This window comes from Natator depressus, chromosome 2 (genome assembly GCF_965152275.1).
Source record: "Natator depressus isolate rNatDep1 chromosome 2, rNatDep2.hap1, whole genome shotgun sequence".
NCBI classification, from domain to species: domain Eukaryota; kingdom Metazoa; phylum Chordata; order Testudines; family Cheloniidae; genus Natator; species Natator depressus.
Genome location: NC_134235.1, coordinates 26,187,702 through 26,202,372, shown reverse-complemented (window position 1 = coordinate 26,202,372; position 14,671 = coordinate 26,187,702). Strand labels below are relative to the sequence as shown.

The following is a 14,671-nucleotide window of genomic DNA, read 5'->3' as shown; positions in this document are numbered from 1 at the left end:
TAATTAATTACTTTCAGAGTGGTAGCCGTGTTAGTCTGTATCAGACAGGCCAGTCCTCGCTTACAGACAGCCCCCCAACCTGAAGCAAATACTCACCAGCAACTAATCACCACACAACAAAAACACCAACCCAGGAACCAAACCCTGCCACAAACCTCGGTGCCAGCTCTGTCCACATATCTATTCAAAGGACACCATCATAGGACCTAACCACATCAGCCACACCATCAGGGACGCGTTTCAGAGTAACAGCCGTGTTAGTCTGTATTTGCAAAAAGAAAAGGAGTACTTGTGGCACCTTAGAGACTAACCAATTTATTTAAACATAAGCTTTCGTGAGCTACAGCTCACTTCATCGGATGCATACTGTGGAAAGTGTAGAAGATCTTTTTATACACATAAAGCATGAAAAAATACCTCCCCCCACCCCACTCTCCTGCTGGTAATAGCTTATCTAAAGTGATCACTCTCCTTACAATGTGTATGATAATCAAGTTGGGCCATTTCCAGCACAAATCCAGGTTTTCTCAAACCCCCCCCCCCCCCCCCCACACACACACAAACCCACTCTCCTGCTGGTAATAGCTTATCTAAAGTGACCACTCTCCTTACATCAGGGACGCGTTCACCTGCACATCTACCAATGTGATATATGCCATCATGTGCCAGCAATGTCTGCCATGTACATTGGCCAAACCAGACAGTCTCTACACAAAAGAATAAATGGACACAAATTAGATGTCAAGAATTAGAACATTCAAAAACCAGTCAGAGAACACTTCAATCTCTCTGGTCACTTGATTACAGAACTAAAAGTGGCAATTCTTCAACAAAAAAATTCAAAAACAGACTCCAACATGAAACTGCAGAACTGGAATTAATTTGCAAACTGGACACCATCAAATTAGGCCTGAATAAAGACTGGGAGTGGTTGGGTCATTACAAAACCTAATTTCCCCCAACTCAGTCACACCTTCTTGTCAATTGTTTGAAATGGGCCACTCTCATTACCACTACAAAAGTGATTTTTCCTCCCTTGGTATCCTACTGTTAACTGAATTGCCTCGTTAGACTGACCTCCCACTTGGTAAAGCTACTCCCATCTTTTCGTGTGCTGTGTATTTATACCTGCTACTGTATTTTCCACTCCATGCATCTGATGAAGGGGGTTCTAGTCCACGAAAGCTTATGCCCAAATAAATTTGTTAGTTTCTAAGGTGCCACAAGGACTCCTCGTTGTAATTACTTTCAAGTAGCCACCTGCCATTTTAACTAAAGAAGCAATGGATCAGATCTGGGATCCTACAACTTTCCTCTACACCATGGGTTCTCAACCTTTTTCTTTCTGAGTCCCTCTGATGCTAGAAAAACTCCACAGCCCAACTGTGCTACAACAATTGTTTTTCTGCATATAAAAGCCAGGGCTGATGTTAGGGGGGTAGCAAGCAGGACCCATGTGAAGCTAAGTTGCTCAGGCTTCGGCTTTAGCCCCGGGTGGGGATGCTTGGGGCACCAGGCTGCAGTCCTGCATGGTAGGGCTTTGGCTTTTCTGCCCTGGGTCCTAGCAAGCCTAATGCTGGCCATGCTTGGCAGCCCCCCTGAAACCTGCTCATGGCCCCCGACCACTGGTTGAGAACCACTGTTCTAAACAGTGATCTATTCTTCTGCCCAGCAAACCTATTGGGCACCTCATGTGCAGCCCCACTCATCTCAGACTGGGAAACTTTCTGCTATGATCAAATTTTGGCCCTGTCAAACATGTGTCCTTTTAAAAAGGGACACCAAACTGAAGTCTAATCAAGTTAAAATTATTTCAAATCCTACAGTTGTCCTTGAACCTTCCTGCCTATTTGTGTTTTGATAATCAAATATTCCTATTTTGTTTAAAGCGTGTCTCTACGTTGCTGTAGAAAGACCAAAACAATCACGGGAAAATTGACTATACTGTGTCTGTACATTTGACCACACCGTGTATATAAAGTAAAACTGAAAAAAAGTATGTTGGAATTGCCACACTGAATTAGACCGCTGGTCCATCTACCCCAGCATCCTGTCTTGGACAACGGCCAGCACCAGATGTGTCTTAGGAAGGTGCAAAAAACCTCAGAATGGGCAGATGTGACATAATCTGCCCCCCAGAAAGTCTCATCCTAATTTCCAGTCATTAGAGACTGGGTTAAACCTAAAGCATTAGGTTTTATACCCCTTCTGAAATGTATTAGCCTTAAACTATTGTAATTCTGGAAATACTCGTTAGCCCTGTAAGTGTCCAACAGCTCTTTGAATCTAGTTAAAATCTTGGGCTTTTCCACATTTTAATTACACCCTGCATGAAAAATTCCTTTTATCAGTTTGAATCTGCCATCATGTTCCTTTGTTCTTGGTTAAGAGAAAGGGAGAACAGAAGTTCCTGATCCTACCTTCTCTATATCATTATTTTATATACTTTTTATCATGTTACATCGCATTTGTCTCTTAAGGTAAAAAAACCCCCATCTTTTCAGTCACTTCTCATACCAGAGTTTTTCCATACCCCACATTATTGCTGCCCTTCCCTTAGCCCCTTTAATTTTGCTATATCCTTTTTGAGTCAGATAAACTGCACATAATATTCCAGATGAGGGTATTCAATTGATTTACATAATAGCATAGTTTTAATATTATTCTCCATCCTGTTACTTATGCATCTTAATGTCTTTCTTGCTTTTTTGACCACAGCTTCACACTGAGTAGTTCTTCGCTCCCACAATGAGGGCCAGGCCCCTTTCCTGAGTTAAGTTAATGGCCAGGCTAGTTCAAATTTTTCCCTTCAATGGACATTTTGCTTTTACCAACACTGAACTTAGTCTACCACAGTATCTGTCAATTTATCTAGCTTGATTAGGTCCCTGAAGTTCCTCACAATCTTCTCTATAATTGACTAACTTAAATAACTTATCTGCCAATTTTCCCACCTTACCCACTTTCTCAGATTGTCAATATACTGGGTTCATTTTGTTTTAATTACTGTTTAGAAATTCACAGCATGCCACATGCTTACAAGTCTTTAGAAAGTAAATTAAGGCCCTGATCCTACAAAAGACAGGTCAAGAAGACTACTCACATTTGTGAAAGAGAGCACGTGTTTGCTGAATCTTGGCCAGAGAAACTACTGTAGAAATTCTGAAATATTCTTGCCCAAAGTGTTCAAATTCAACGAACAAGGTAAATTAATTTAAATAAGACAGCAACAAAAAAAACATTTAAAAAAAAGGAAAACGTGACTGTTACAGCTGAACTTTGGCAGGCAGGGTGATTCTGAGGCAGATTTCAGAAAAGCTAAAAGGAATCACAAGATCATCTATTCTGACCTCCTACACATCACAAGTCATTAAGTTTTTCACCCATATACCCCTATGTTGAGTCCAAGGACTTCAGTTAAAAAAGATAATTTTAGTCCTCAGGAGGCTAAAGTGTTGCGCACCATCACTTGAGAACAGCAGGGATCCCAAGATCCCTGTGATGGCAGAGAATCACTTAGTTGAGATATATCCAGCACACAATCCATGCTTCCTCTCATGCTGCACAGGAAGGTGAAAAAAATCCCAGGGACCCTGCCAATCTGATCTTGGGGAAAATTCCTTCCAAACACCAAATCTAGTGATCAGCTAGAGCATAAGCATGTGAGCAAGATTCTCTGTGCCACTTCCGAGCACCAGTCCACCCCAGCTAGTATCCCATCTCTAGGTGTGGTGGGTGGTATGCTTCAGAGGAAGGTGAGCCCAACCCCCCTACCACCTCCAGAATACAGTTGTACATCAGGAGTGTATGTGTGTGTGAGAGAAAGATCCTTCCTGACTTCTGCAGGAGACCAGATGAAACCATGAAGACAGGATTAGATTACAGTCATTATAGTATAGAGCTACAAATATTATAAACATGTAGAGGGCAATACAGGCAATCCTATTGTCCCAAAAACCTCAACTCTAAAAATCGAGCAAACGTAACAGGGATAGCTCTTTGATGTACCACTTAATACAATAACTAGCGATTAGTTTAACTACTGCTAGTAGAAAAGCCCTAATTATCCACCTCTGCTAATACAGGACTGACCCATCCCTCCAAAAACATATTTTCTAGTGTAAGTGGGTTCTCAAACTTTTCCCTTTCAGGTCCCCCCCTTCTAAAGGTTCACTTCCCACAACCCCAAGAGCAATCGCCCATAAACCCAATCCCAGAGTTTACAGTTTCAGGAAAAGGTTCGCAAAATAGTGTCCCACATAATAGTCTATATGAATATAAATTAGTTGCGCCATGCAGAGGGAAGCAAAGATTTCTACCGAGTGCCTCCGATCGCTTCACATTTAAAAGCGCACCGCCGCCAGACACGCACTGAACCCCCCGCCCCCAATCACCTGCCCGGTGCCCCGGGCTGCACACGGATCCAACGCCGGCAGCAGCCCCTCACATCCAGCAGCTCAGGGCCGCACCCAGGGGCTAGGAAGCGGGGATTTGGGGGCACGTCACCTTCGCTTATGGAGAAGTTTTGCAGCAGCTCCCCCACCCCTGGCTCACGCCGAACTGCTCCGAGCTGCCTGCCCGGGGCTCCCTCACGGGCCTCACCCGTCTCCGCTCGACAGCGGGACACGCTCCAGGGGGCAGCGGACTACGGAGCTGCCCTCCCGGCTCCCACAGGCACTGGCCGCAACCCCCGCGCGCCTCTGGGGAAGCGGCCCCAGAAGACACATTAAAGCTCCGCGTCTCTCCGTCTCCCGGACTCGGCTGGAGGGGCCCCGGGCGCAGCGGGCCACGGTGCCCAGCGGCAGCAAGGGGCGGCGAGGACTAGGCCTCTCCGCGTCCCGGAGGAAGCGCAGCGCCCTGAGCCCGGCCGCCCCCGCCCTTCGGACGGCGGCGGATCCCCCCGCGGGACGCGCTGCCTGCTCCGCCGCGGCGGGCGCAGCGAGGCCGGCTCCTTACCCCGAGTCTTGCGTGGCGGCAGGGGAGGCCAATGCAGCGGCTGGCGGGGCCGGGGCCGGGCTCGGTAACTGCACCGCTCCGCCTCCTCCCCGATCCGAGCCACTCAAACAAACAAGATGGCGGCCGCAGCCCTTCCTGCCGCCCAAACCCGCCGTTCAAATCGGCAGGATGTTTACTGTTAAAATGCCCCCCTCCCGGCACGGAGACCAAACACGCATGCGCGGAACTGCAACCACTATGACGATCAGGACTCCGGCAGGGAAGGCAAGAAGATACCAAATGCGCGTGCGCCCGAGCCCCGGCCTTCCAGTAGCAGAACGACGGAAAAGGGCGGAGCGTCGAAAGGTGCTGAAAAGGCGCATGCGCAACCGCTGAGACTGACAAGGCCTAAGGAAAGGGGGCGGGGCTAGGGCCCGGGCCGTGGAGAACGAGCCGAGGAAGAAGAATTGCGCGTGGTCGCTGAGCCGGTGCGGTTGAAATAGCCCGCCCGGAAAGGAAGAGGGCAGTGGTAGCGCCCCCTCTAGGCCAGGAGTGGCTAGCGCAGTTGCTAGGGGACTTGGCATCAGGTCTGTGGCTCGGAAGCTGTATAGTTACAGCCCTGGGCATCAGGCTTATGAAATACTGTCAACCCCAACACAGCATGCAGGGATCAGCCTCAGGGCAGGGGATCAAAAATCATGAGTCAGATGGCAGCCCCCTTTTAAAGCCTGCTTCCCCATTGGAGGCCCAGTTGTCAGGTCTTCCCTCCAAGCTTCACAGCTCACTCCTGCCCTCTGGAGCACTATGGATACTTCTTCTCCCTTTCCTCAACCATGTTCAGTAACCACTTCCTCCTGTGGCTGGACATGGCACCTGCGCACCCCATATCGTTTTCCTTGCTTGAAGTAATTTGGTTTCGGCACCACATGTTTTGGGAGTTTGAAAATAGCAAGCATTTCCCCAGCAACCAACTGTATTATCTCACAGAAAGGATTATGACTGCATGTGGAAAATAAGCAGCAGGAGGAGATGATTAGTAAACAAAGAATCTATTTTTATTGGAGGGAAGAAACAAAAATATAGAAAACCAGGAAACATTTTTTTCTGAATAGAATGTTTTTCAGTCACCTCTATGAGGCATCAGCGAGTCTCTGAAACCATGGCTACAAAGTCAAACAACACATTGGATCAACTAGAAAATGAAGTGCCATAAATCATCCTTGTCCCAAAGAGACCTTAAATATATAAGCATAATGAAAACTTTCTTATAAAACAATATTGTACATTTTTTTAATAGACTATCAGCACATAAACAAAATGGAACACCGAAATACCAGGAAACTCCGCTTTCCCTCCAAGGGTTTAAACAATATTACTGTAATTGAGCAAATCTATCATATCAGACAACAATATATCTTAGCAGATGATAGCATATCAAACAAACAGTGTAAAAATATGCAGTCTAGTCTCCTGATCCCTCTTCCTCTGACTCAGTTTTGCAGTTTTCAGCATTCATTTTCCTTAACAGTGTCTCATTAGAATCTTTATCCAAAACAAACACTGATTCTCCTTATGCCCCACATGGAACTTTGCTGGGGTAAAGTAATGCTGCCAGGATGCCTTCTGTCAGAAAATGCCTGCTGTAACACTACTAACCCCCCTTTTTTTTTTCTCAGTATAGTGGCTTAGTGGTCGAAGCACCAGGTTGAAAACACTTAAGCTCCCCAGAACCACAAATTTTTAGTTTCAGCAAGACTGACTTGTTATTTCAGCGGTACATATATTGAGTTCCATGCATTTTAATCAGAAGTCCTTCCACTCTCAATAGGATATTAAATATAACATGCCACTTTTAATAAAAGGAAGGGTTTGCCCCACAGTCTTTGGCCACAATTATTTTCTCCCCACTACTGGGTGGTATGCCAGCTGTTTACCTACTTGTCACAGTCCACATTATTCTTGATTAGTGGCAGAGCTTAACTTTAGGGAAGAGTATGATGCATTCCTAAAACGTTCTTTCATATCTCCTGAATATCATTCAGCTCTTTTTCTCACCCATGGACTTAAAAATCATTGTACTGCTTGTCTCACCTAATTTTGGTATTCTTCGTATTCTGGTACTTGGGCTGAATTTTGATATTTGTGGTCTAGCACTTCTTATTATGGAAGGGATCCTTTCTTGCAAATGAGATCTTGAATCCTTTCTTGCAAATCAGATCTAAAATACTTGAAATTAGCTTGTCCATAAAACCTATTGACCTATTAGAATCATGAGGCTATTAAGGAATAGTTTTGATCCTTTCTTGATGCATAGCCCAATTTTTTGCAATTCTTTCAGCATTTTAGTGTCTGATCCTCCTATAGTTATTATTATTGTTATTGAGCTACCAAAGTGTGCCTAAGCATTTCACAGAAGTACGTACAGACACGCAGCCTGAGCCCCAAAGAGCTTCCAATCTAAATGTAGCCTAATTTAAATCTAAATTATCTGAATGATAATTTCTTTGGCTTTACTCTGTTGTCCACTGTTTTCACATGTCTATCAAGATCAATTCACTCTGTAAGCTTGTTCTCCAACTGGGTCTTGTCCATCACTGTAGAAGACTTCAGTCTAATTTAATGTTACATAGTTTGTCCAAGAGATTTCTGATTGATTGTCATCTCATGAGACTGTTTCTCTCCCATCACAGTTAATTAAGATGTCTCTTTGCATGGCCTGAAGCTGAGCTTAATCACACGATGTAAGAATGTTTGGTTTAAACTGCTATGGAGATTTTAAAACACGATGACTGTATACAATGATCAAGCCAATCATTTAAGCTTCCACATAATTGTGGGAAGCTCTTCTAAAGATTACTAAAACTATAATACCACAAACAAAAAGATTCCCTAGAGGGCCTAGACAGAAGCTCAGCACAATATATTGTTTCCTTATGGATAAAGCTCCAGCTCCAACCACTAAACAACCATTTTTAAAGAATATAAATGAACTGTCTTCATTTTTAACCAAAGAATAAATTATTGTATGAGTGTTTCAAAGGGCCACTTCCATGTTCAAAAGATTTATTTTTAATACAAATTTTCTTCAGTTGCCATAAATACCCTAAAGCATTAAAGCAAAGGATTTTAAAAATCTAATAGTTGATTATATGCTCTTTCACCAACATATGGGGAATAGGACTATTCAGTGACATTTAAAAGGAAATTAAGGCCTATTTTCATTTCCAGCCTCTGGTCAAATGCACCAGCCAGGCAGTGCATCCAGAAGTTTTAACAGGAAGTTAGCTTACACCAGCTAAACAACTTTTTCTTAAGAGATGGATAGCTTTTTCTAGAGAGCTGTATTCACTTTGAATAAATGTTTTTGAGGTAACCATGTTTCCCCATTGGGCATTCAAATTTGAGATACAGGTTGTCCTGTGGATCCACTGTTCCACACGCCATCTTCCTCCAGTTTAAGCTGCTTTGATTTGCACAGAAACATGTAAAGAATCTATGGCTGCAAACTATGGACAACGTAGCTACCAGCTAAACTGCACACGAGTCAACCTCCACTGCAAACCCTGCTTTGCCTCCAGCATTTATAATGGTGTTAAATATACTAAAAGGTGTTTTTAATTTATAAAGGGGGGGGGGTGTCACACTCAGAGGCTTGCTATGTGAAAGGGGTCATCAGTACCAAAGTTTGAGAACCACTGGAGTAGATGATCATGATGGTCCCTTCTGATCTTAAAGTCTATGAGTTTAAGTCCATCACTGTTCAGAAAAGCACGGAAGCACACTCTTGAATGCTTTCCTGAGTAGTGCTGCTTGCCTGAATCAGGGCTAGCAAATCCAATGACCCTTTTTTGCTTCATTCTGTTCATGTCACATGTCTCTACTGACTGTATATTGTTGGATTTTTTGTGCATGTTTGAAACAAAAGTCCCAATAAACTTAGTTCCACGTGGAAGGATCTCCCTCTCCTTCGATTTCAATAGGGCTCTGTGCATGTCCTGGGTGAGTCCTCTGAAATGAATGAAGAGCCAATTTTATAAAATGCATTAAACAGAGAACAGAAACAAGTTTTTTTTTTATTTTTTACAGAATACACTTTGTCTGATTAGAACCAGCAGCATAAAAAATAGCACAGGAAATTAATGTACAATGCACAATAATATAGTATTCAGTTAAATGAATTGTTTTCACTTTATAGGTTTTGCATCTTTGACTACTGTGCTGCAAACCCATCTCTCTCACTACTGAAGGCCTTTAGAAATGTAAACTACTTAATTTCTCACATGCCAGTTCCATTCTAAATGGTCCTCTCTGATAATTAACAAATAAGATGTTTCTCACAGACACACATAGCAGATACTAACTGAAAATGTGCTTGAGACTACAGTGAGCCTTGAGGCGCTGATAAAAAGGCAGCATACCTCTGAGCCACTCAAGGAAGAGCTCTTGGAAAGTACTCCGATTGTCAGGCAGGTTAGTGCAGCAGTGCCCCAAAACTCATTTTTCAGAACAATATAGATTGGTTTAAACTAGTGTAAATGATGAATTCTCTATAACTTGAAGTCTTTAAACCAGGATTTGAGGACTTCAGTAAAGCAGCCAGAGGTTAGGGGTCTATTACAGGAGTGGGTGGGTGAAGTTCTGTGGCCTGCAATGTGTAGGTCAGACTAGATCAGGGGTTCTCTAACAGGGGGTCACGAGGTTATTACATGGGGGGTTGTGAGCTGTCAGCCTCCACTTCAAACCCTGCTTTGCCTCCAGCATTTAGAATGGTGTTAAATATATTAAAAGGTGTTTTTAATTTATAAAGGGGGTCGCACTCAGAAGCTTGCTATGTGAAAGGGGTCACCAGTACAAAAGTTTGAGAACCACTGGAGTAGATGATCATGATGGTCCCTTCTGATCTTAAAGTCTGAAAGAGTTTAAGTCTATTGAGATGATGCAAGAGATAAACGAGTTCTTGGCTCTGAGACTATTGCAATCAGTAAAAAAGTTAAAGAGCAATTTCAAATCTAAAACACACTACAACCCAAAACTTCAGCATGTTTAGGAAGAGAAAAGTTTCACTTTTTACTGCTACTCACTCCCTTTAACTAAAATGTTCTTATTACCCCTAGAATCAGCTCTAGATTTTCATGGTTAAAATGTAGCAGATAAATCTTAAACAGATTTTAAAAACCTTAAGAGATGTGTAAAGGTATATATGATTTTTGAGTATTTGACTTCTTCAGAGGGCTTCTTGCTAAACGTCAGCTCAGAATAAGGCAGGGGAGGGGAAAAAGGGAGGTAGCAATTATGTTTAACAAAAAACTAGAAACAGCACTTACCAGATAAGTTTATTCATATATTTTTTTAAATCTTCTGGAGCCTCTGCTTTTGAGCTCTAAGTTAGAGATTGTCTTTAAGGGAATAATTTGACTGTGTAATTTTTTTTTTTTACAATGTCTTTTTTTTATGTAAAAAGAAAAGGAGTACTTGTGGCACCTTAGAGACTAACAAATTTGAGCATAGGCTTTCGTGAGCTACAGCTCACTTCATTGTCGCTAGTACCATTGTAACAGTTCCAATCTGGTCATCTTTATATACATGCTTGAAATTTCCAGGTACATACATAAAAGGTGAAACTTCATAGAATTGTAGGACTGGAAGGGATCTAGAGAGATCTTCTAGCTCAGTTTCCTGCACTCATGGCAGGACTAAGTATTATCTAAACCGTTCCTGACAGGCGTTTGTCTAACCTGCTCCTAAAAATCTTCAATGATGGAGATTCCACAACATGCCTGGCCAATTTATTCCAGTGCTTAACCACCCTGACAGTTAAGAAAGTTTTTCCTAACGCCCAACCTAAATCTCCCTGGCTGTAATTTTAAGCCCATTGTTTTTTGTCATATCTTCAGAGGTTAAGGAGAATTTTTCATCCTTCTTGTAACAACCTTTTTATGTACTTGAAAACTGTTATGTTCCCTCTCAGTCTTCTCTTCTCCAGAAGAAACAAACCTAATTTTTTCAATCTTCCTTCAAAGGCCATGTTTTCTAGACCTTCGATCATTTTTGTTTCTCTTCTCTGGACTTTCTCCAGTTTGTCCACATCTTTCCTGAAGAGTGGCGCCCAGAACTGGACACAATACTCCAGTTGAGGCCTAATCAGCACAGAGTAGAGTGGAAGCATTACTTCTCATGTCTTGCTTACAACACTCCTGCTAGTATATCACAGAATGATGTTAGCTTTTTTTGCAACAGTTTTGCACGGTCAACTCATATTTAGCTTGTGATGCACTATGACCCCCTGTCATGTGGTATGCACACCCCACCCTCCTTTGGGGCAGGACAGGGTGTGATCTCACTGGGGTTACAGTCTACAAGACTGTCCTTCAGCTGAAAACATCATGGCCTAGTGGCCAGAGTCAATATGACTGCCCTTAGCGTCATAGGCACCGACTTCCGCTCTTTCCTATGGGTGCTCGACCCCGCCTCTGCCCCCGGCCCCGCACCCACTCCACTCCTTCCATGAGGCCCCACACCTGCCCTGCCTTCTCCCACCCCTTTCCTGCCCCCATTCCAACCCCTTCCCCAAAGTCCCCAGCCCCACTCCACCCCTTCCCTGCCAGTATTCCAACTCCTTCGCCAAATCCCTGCCCTGGCCCCATTTCTTCCCTGCCTCCTCCCCTGAGTGTGCCACATTCCCACTTCTCCCCCTCCCTCCTGGAGCATATTTATGCTGCCAAACAGCTGTTTGTCAGCAGCTGGGCAGGAAACACTGGGAGGTAGGCAGAGGAGCAGGGACACAGTGAGCTCAGGGCCTAGAGCACCCACAGAGTCAGCACCTATGCTTAGTCTCAGGGTTGTGTGGCCTAATGGGCCATGCCAGTATAACTGTCTTTGGGGTCAGGGCTGTGTGGCCTAGTGGCCAGAGTCAATTAACAGCCCTTGGGGTCAGAGCTGGGTGGCCTAGTGGCTGGAGTCAGGGAAGCAGGCTGCCCCCTAGGGGCGGGTGGCAGCCACAGTGGTGGACCCAGGTCCTCCCTCTCCACCGGGTCCCAGTTCAGGGCCCTGTCAGTGGTCATCACCCAGTCAGCAGGGAATCCTACTGCAACATGCTGACCTACTCAGGTGGTAGAGACCACTCCCCCTGCCTCCCTGAGCCACTTCCATAGCAGCCGCTATGCCCTCAGGACCTTCGGGCTTTGTGGCAGGGTTTACTCCTTGGAACTCTGGCTCCTGGCTACTCACTGAGGGTAGCAGGTCACCAGTCTGGTCTCTGGGTCCTCAGGCGCCTGCAGCTGTAGCAGCTCCTGGCCTGAAGCCTCCACCAACCATCCTCTCTCCTCAGCAATCAGCCTAGAATGAGCGGGGCTGCTCCCTTTTATACTGTGGTAGCAGTTGGCGCATGCCCAGCATGGTCTGAGGGGCGGGACTTCTGCCGCCCATAATGTGGAGTTAACCCTATCTTGCCAGTGGGGCTATCCACACCCCGTCATACCCCCAGTTCCCCTTTTTGCCTCTTTTTGGGACAGAACAACAAGTCCATTAGATTACTGATTCATGCAGCTATTGGTCCTCCAGTAGAAACCAGAAGAAATCAACTGGAGTATTCTAATGGGGTCTAGTGGAATTTCCATTAGGGATTTTGTAAGGTATGTTTTAGGTATTAGGACTGAGGATATGAGACAGTTCCTCTTTCCTTCTTTCTGCTGATTCAGGATTGTGTGTTGATGATACAGATGCCCCATCTACACTGGGGCTCAGTGTTTGCTGAACACTGTAAAACAGCATTTTAAACAAATTCAGATTGTTTAGTTCTGTTTAGTTTTTGTGAACAGTGTCAAATCATATTTAAACTGAGTTTGGAAAGTGTCCTGTCATAAATTGGGTCCCTACCACCTCTGTCCATCCTAGCCAGCCAAACTAGGCTTTAATTTAGGCTCAGCAAACACAATTCTTGGCCTGGTGTACATGGGGCAAGATAGATGCTGCTTACCTCTAAGGGGTATAGATTTTGATTACGCTGGGCAAGGCATACCAAACAGTAGAAGTTATCAGGAATGGAACTGTGTGTGAAGCTTAAGAATCTGTTATACCACATGATACAAGATGTAAAAAAAACAAAAACCAACCCCCCTATATTTAAAGAACTTACCATGTCAACATCTAGGTGTCAGAATTAGGCTTCTAAGATCAAATTTTCTGCTAGGATACTCATTCAATCCCATTATATCACAGGTGAATTTGGCCCTAAATATCTAATAAAGTTGGGTTTGCATTTAAGACAGGTGGCTGAAAGTCACAGGACCTGGGTGTTATTCCTGGATCTGCCACAGACTTATTTAATCATGAGAGAGTCACTTCTTTTAGGGCAGATTCTGCTCCCATTGAAGTAAATGGCAAAACTCCCACTCCCATCAGTGGTTCAAGTTCAGGCCCATCCTTTCTTGATGCCTCAGTTTCCTCACCTGTAAAATTGACGATAAAGCCCTAGGTCACAGGGCTATTGTAAGACTAAAGTAAAGCTCTTTGAGCTTCTTGATTGGAATGAGCTATTTAACTGGAAAGTATTTTATTTCTTCCATCATCTCTCATGACAAGTTCCTCTTTTGGCATATCCCAAAAGGGACACTAACTGAAGTACTACATTCTGTTACACAATATAGTGCACAGAAAAAAACTACATTAAAAGAACATCATTAAGGTTGCAAAGTCAAGCGCTCAAAAGTTAGGAAATGCGAGAATTAAGGTTGCCTGTGCAACATTAATTCAGACCCCTTTGTGTGTATGCCTTATGCTACAGTCTTCAATTCTGGAATCTCATACTATTTATTTTCCTACAGGACCCTGCCTCTTTCAGTGCAAAGAGTGGATGGTGCTCACTTAGTGAGCAGCTCAGCTCTTCAGCATTTTGTTTTCTCCTTGTTGTTCAGTGTGTGGTCCCATGCCTTGCTTATTGCGCACTATTCAGACCCAGTAAATAAGGCATAGGGACATACATGTTCAATGTGGATAAAACAAAAGATTGAATATTCCCAATCTCCATGCCCCGTCTTCCTCCTGGCTCCTCGTCTTATCTCAGTCTCCCGCACCACACTGGTTCTCATTCCCCTCCCAACCACATTTGCTCTGGCTCCCAGGCTCCTTGCCCTGCCAATTCCAGTCTCCCTCACCTCTGAGTTCCAGTCTCCACCTCCATCCCCTTGCCCAGCCAGTCTCAGACTCCACCTCACCCCAAACCCCATTCTCAGTTTCCTTCCTTCCTTGACAGTAGTATGTAGTCCAAGTGTCCACACCCCAGGCTAATTGTCTCAATCAATTCCCCTCCATACAGGTCCAGCTCATGTTCCCTCTGTGTACAAATCAGGCAGCTTCCTCTTTCAGGCTGCCAGGGCCTAGCAGGGGGGACAGAGGGCATTGAGAGCACAAGGAGACAGGCTCCCTGCCCTCAGTTCCGGTGCTTACCCCTGGATCAGCTTGCAGCAGTCCAGAGATGCAACTGCAAGAAAAGTTCTGCTTAACCCCAGTCTGGGGCATGTCCACTGCAGATGAAATTCCTGAGGAATTTAGCTATGAAGCGCAAATAAATCTCTACCAAGTACATGCAAGCTGTGATTTTTTAAAAGGCTTATAACTGTCACATTTGGGGAGATTTTCATGGGGATGGCAAAAATCACATCCCTGACACAAAGGCCACCCCGGGCCAAATTTGAAATACCTACTACAAAGTGTGGGGGTGCTAGAACTTCTCAAGGAA

General features: G+C 44.4%; 1 protein-coding gene across 1 annotated transcript in view; it reads right to left on the bottom strand.

The window, feature by feature from the left end:
* The window catches only part of RAD21 (RAD21 cohesin complex component), a 32,416-nt gene extending 27,298 nt beyond the window's left edge, over nt 1-5,118 (bottom strand). Inside the window, exon 1 of the mRNA XM_074943922.1 lies at nt 4,957-5,118. The gene's annotated coding sequence lies outside the window, so the exon portion shown is untranslated. The remainder of the gene's footprint in view (nt 1-4,956) is intronic.
* Nucleotides 5,119-14,671: the final 9,553 nt, after the last annotated feature.